General features: G+C 33.8%; 1 non-coding gene across 1 annotated transcript; it reads right to left on the reverse strand.

Moving 5' to 3' along the window:
• On the reverse strand, positions 2,110 to 2,181 carry TRNAC-GCA. Its single transcript has one exon. It is a non-coding gene; the product is annotated as a tRNA-Cys (tRNA).

Consider the following 5,969-nt stretch of genomic DNA (forward strand, 5'->3'; position numbering starts at 1 on the left):
CTTTCGTAACAAAATATAGGGGGTCTGTATTATATATAGATTAAGCAGATAAAAATAATAACCGAAAAAAAAATTGAATTATCATTCATCAAAATATCATTTATTTATCAACATAAATAAACGAAAATATATAATTCCGAAACGTAGAATAAAAATTCGTTTATTTATGTTAAACTTTCGAAAGCTCATTCAAGACTTACTCAAATTATTAGTCAACAAAAAATCAAAGCGTTCATTTTGATTAATAAAAATAGAGATAAAAAAAAAGATTTCACAGTTGTGGTTCCATTCAATAAATTAAATAATTGGTAACAATTAAAAAAAACAATACAATAGGATATATATATATAAAATAGTGGTGGGGTCTCCCATGCAATGTCTTACTTTGATTATTTGATATATATCCTATGGGGGCCATGTTTAAGAATTAAGAGTCTTCAATTGTTTGTCCTTTGTGTTATTTGTGTTATATATACAAAAGCATCATGTGAGGGTTCCAATTTTGCTTAAATCCTAAGTAAGAGGTACTAGTTGTCCTCACGGAATTTACGGAACAACAAGAACAAGAAAATTAAAAGTAAAGATAGAATCCAAAGGATTAACAAAAACTATCACTAAATTTGAAATATGTTTCTCTAAAATTAAGTACACCGCAATATTATTATTTGATGTTCCCGAGTAGTACTCAAGAATTTCATGCACATATTTTGAAACTGTTAAATTTGATATATGTTTTCATCCAATCACATGAATATACAAATAAAATTCCTATGTATGTTTTAATCTAACAGATTCTTAAAGTAGTTACACTAACGAACTTCTATTGTCAATAAAAAGAAATTCACATAAAAAATGACGAGGAATGCTAGGGATCAGCAACTTTTGTGATTTGTAGCCATCAAATAGTCATCAATGATAGTTTTAATGGTGTGAGATTAGTGTGAGATTTCATCAAATAATTCACTTTTCTTTGTTGGTTATATGCTGGCCAGAATTGAACAAAGTTGCTGGCTCCTAGATTTTTTAAAAAATGACATCTCTATCTAACCTACTCTATTTTTTTCAATGCTTACAGCCTCACAAAAGTGAAAAAAGTGAGGGAAGTACAACAAAGCTAGTTACTTCAAATCAAAACAACTACAATAGCGACAGACTCATCTAAACCAAAATTTTAATTTTAAATCATAAAAATTCTGATATTATATTATAAAATTATTTTTTTTCCAAAACTTAAATTGATGAAAAAATATACATCAATAATTATATCTTTTAAAAAATCATTTATTAACAAGGTTAAGTTTACTAAAATTTACAATAGAAAGTTTTGTTCAGTAAAAGCAGGTCATAGAACAAAAGTTGCATGTCACGCATTAAAAACTAATTAAAGGGCCATTAATCCATTATTATGTGTCTGTTTTTTTTCTAGTTATAACAACAATATACGTATGATTAAATTGTCAATTATGGGAGAAGTTTGTCCCCCCATTGCTTTAGTTTATGTATGCTTAGTGACACACTACTACTTAATTAGGATGCAAAAGAATCAATTGCTTTTAATTTCTTTTTGGTCCATCCATTCAAAAATCAAAGGTTATCTGAATTAGCCAGATGGGAATTATGTTTAAATCTTTTAGATCCAAAGATTGGATAATGTATCCAAAACGGTTATTAAAGTAGTATAGGTTGCTCTTTTGAGAAGTGGAAAAGCATCTATATCCATTGCTCATCATCACAATAATTCAGATGAAGGGTTGGATAAAATTTTGCGTTATCCGTTCAAGGATTGGATATTTGGATCATAATTAGAGCCTTTTCCCATTATTTTATTTTAATGCATTTTCTGAAAATCCTTTTTAATTTATTTACATAAAGTAATAGGTTCCTTCAGAATCTAGATGAACTCTTTGTTAAGGATGTGCCTGATGCGTATATAGTTAGTGGCAAACATAAGATACACGGTGTGGCCTATATAAGCAAAAGTAGATTATCCATAACCACTTATGATTAATTGAACTAATTCCATTTGAATTTGGGATGGAGCTGCTGTTTTTATAATAACTTTGGCTAAAACTTGGAAGGATAGAAGACTAGATGAAAAAATAATACATTAGGGCCCAACCGGGTTCGAACCAGTGACCTCTTGATCTGCAGTCAAATGCTCTACCACTGAGCTATGGACCCTTGGATGTTAAGGTGTTTAAATATATTAGAATAAAAAGATATGCAACAAATATTTTACTGCTAATCAAAATGATAATCTTGATGGTATGATTTAATTTTTGAAATTTTTTTTCCATATAAAATGTTTCACATAAACATTAATAACGACATCAGTATACTAGAAACTTTTTTTTGGGACATGAGAAACTTTTAACATCAACATGGGCCTAAGCCCTAAATCCAAAACTGGCTGTTGGGCTTAAGTTTATTAGGATGCACGACAAAATTTGTTTCCAGACCAAGAGAAAAAAAAAAAAAAACAGTTGTTTAGTCAACTTGGGTTAATCTATATAAAAGGCAATAGATGTACGGATTATCTAGTGTATAAAAGCATTGAATTGGAAATAGGGTTTCACTTTTGGGACACTCTTCTAAGAGAGGTAGTAAATATTTTAGTTGAAGATGAACAATGAGTTACTCTACCCTATTTAGTTTGTATGTAGGTCTTTTTTATTGGACTTCAAGTCCTGTTTATATATCAAAGAAAAAAAAATTTGGGTTAGTGTAATGGTTAACTAATTAGTCTATCTAAAATAAGTATTAAAAATTTGAATCTCATCTTGTACATACAGCAACTTATTAGTTAACGACAAACTATTAAATAAAATTCAAAAGATCTATGACGAATTAGTTTTTAGTATGTCGAATTCATTCAAAGATATAATGAAAACGAAAAAAAAAAGGCGATAATGATTAGTTGACTACTCTCATTGTGGTAAGTCATTTACTCAAGAACAAATAATTAGTCATTTAAAAGACCATGTAATGAGCTATGAAATGATAGCCACATGTGATTTAATCACCATGTTTTATTTGTATGCACCACATATATACACGCAAGAGTGTGACTTTCTTGCAATATATCATCGTCAAAGGCAAAAGTCCAATTGTTTGACAATTCCCTACTTCACATTAAATTCCCTCATAGTATATACATGTATATATACCCTTTTTCTTTCTCTTTGGTTCGATGTACATATATACGATGATGATGTAAGTTTAACATTCTCAATAACTGAATAAACAAAACAAAACAAGGTATGGTGATGATCAGAGATTATCATGTAAGTATTAATAGTGTTCACCACAAAATTGAGACACGTGTGATGCCAAAGTTGAATAATGAATATTAATTATTCCTGTTGAGTTATAATTATTCATGAATTTTGAGGTAATTAGAAGAAAAACTAAAAAAAAAATAATGGCTTAAAAATTTTGTTCACACAAGTATATATATGAATAATGATTATAACAGTCTAATTAATCAACTTATATTAGAATTGAGATATATAGAGCTAACTCAACTCAAAAAATTAATTGATAGCGCAAAAAAACGACTAAAATTTCAAAGTAGTCCCTGAAATTAGGCGAGTTACTCATAATCGTCATTGACTTTCAAAATTTCCTAACAGTATCCCTTACATCCAGCTCCGGGACCCATAGTTATCCTCCGACCCTTTTTGGCGCACAATCAGCAAACGGAATAATGATCTGACACTTCTCATGCCATGCTGGAGTCAAGTGAAACGACGCAGTATCGATTTGGCGCCCAATAAAAAAATAAACGACGTTGTTCATGCATTGGAGCCTTTGAAAACGGTTTGCCTTCACCATATTTGTTTGAACACTCTCACACTTCGTCTCCTCTCTTCCACGCTCAGTCTTCGTCTTCCAATTCTCTCATCAATGGCACCGAGTTAGCTTCGTCTTCCTCGTCTCCTCCACCGTCACACTTCGTTTGAAGAGTTTGGTGTTCCTTTGGAGGCAAGTGGTTTCTCTATCTTCTGCGTCGTTGAAGGTATGTGTTGGTTGAAATAATTTTTCGAATTTATTTCCTAAATCAATATATGATGAAGGTGTATCATTGCGTTGTTAGTGTGTTGGGTTGTCCTAGAGTTTTATGGCTGCATTACCTAAAGGATTGTATTTAAGAATTTTTGTTAGGGCAAAGGGTTTGGTGTGTATATGCTCTGTTTTCAAGCAATGAAACAGAAATTTTTTTAATATTGGGTTAATGCATGGTGGTGATTGTGATATTAATTTATAGGTTTTTAATATGATGTTGAAGTCCTCTGTTACGATTGTGTGTGATTTAATGGTTTTGAGTTGTTGGTGCAGATGGATGTGTTATTGGATATAATGTTTTATCATGGAGGAAACTTTGAGAAAGATGATGAAGGAAACTTGAGGTATACCCCTGATAACTTAACTTGCCTAGGTGATCTGGATGAGGATACCTTGGATGTTTTCTTCATCAGGAATTATTACAAGGAGTTAGGCTATGACAAGATCCTTCATTGTTGGTGGCTAGTTCCCGGGAGGACGTTAGAAACTGGATTAAGGAATCTAAACAGTGACGACAAACTTAGGAAGATGTGTTTCCTTGCTCACAAGAATAATGGATTGGTGGATGTGTATTTTGAGCATGGGGTGTCATCTCCAGATTATTTACAAGATCAGGAGAAAAAGGTAGGCATGGACAATACAGGTGTGGATATTGCAGAAGAAGGAGGTGCTACGGTCACTCCTAATGACAAAATGAGGAACCCCAGCAATCAATCCCCCCAAAACAAGCCAACGTCTGTCAAAACCATTGACATTCCGAACCCTCCTATTAATCCAATACCTCCTACTAATCCAACACCTCCAACTAAGCCAGAATCTCTCATGAATCCAAAACCTCCAATTCAGGAGAAGCCTCTTGCCAATCCAAATGATCAATCTCAGGCAAAGCCTCCTAATAATCAAAAGCCAAAACCTCCCACTAATCCAAAGCCGAAGCCTCCTACTAATCCAAAGCCAAAACCTCCTACTAATTCAAAGCCGAAGCCTCCTACCAAGCCTATTCTCCTTAAAAGTGTGTCAACAGCAACACCAAACTCCACACCCAAATCCACCCTCAAGAAGAAAACACCAACAACCACCCATAATTTTAGGCCTTGTACGAGGAGTGCTGCTAAGGGAAAGGCAGTGATGCAAGCACGACAGGAGGGAGGTGATGCACTATCCTCTGATTCATATGATAGTGACGAAGATAGTTTGTATAAGCCAAGAATCGAAGATAGTTCTTCTGATGATGATGATTATGATAATGATGTTTGTAAGGCTAAGACTGTTAAAAAAGACATCAGATTTAAACATGCTCCTGCTGCTGCGTTTGCTAAGGATAAAAAGCAAGTTACTGTTGAGGATGACGCATTTGTTGAGGAGGTCTCAGATGGGGATGTGGACCTATGCTTTGTGGGAGGAACAGGGGATGATGCATATAATGCATATGATTCAGGGGCTGACTCAGACGGGGCAAATTCATGGCATTCTAAAGAAATGAAGATTCCCCCGAATTCAGAGGATAAGGGGATAGATGAGGAGTCCGAAGATGTTTGTCCTGTGTTTAGAGAAGGTATAAGGTTTGGAGAATTGCAACTTGAAGTTGGCATGAAATTCAACACAAAATGGGACTTTAAGGAGGCTGTTGGGGAGTTCACAATCTAAGAGGGTAGACAGATTAGGTTCAAGAAGAATGACAATGTGAGGATGAGGGCTACTTGTAAAGTGAAAGGATGTCCACGGGTGGTGTATGCATCAAGGAATCATGAAGATACTTGTTGGCAAATAAAGACCTTCGTTAATGATCATACATGCCCAAGGGAGGATAAGAACAGGGCAGCTAACAGAAATTGGGTGGCGAGCAAACTAGTCAAGAAGGTTAGGAAGTACCCAAATTTCAAGCATTGTGATGCTGCCACTTA

This window comes from Arachis ipaensis, chromosome B08, assembly GCF_000816755.2.
Source record: "Arachis ipaensis cultivar K30076 chromosome B08, Araip1.1, whole genome shotgun sequence".
Classification (NCBI taxonomy): domain Eukaryota; kingdom Viridiplantae; phylum Streptophyta; class Magnoliopsida; order Fabales; family Fabaceae; genus Arachis; species Arachis ipaensis.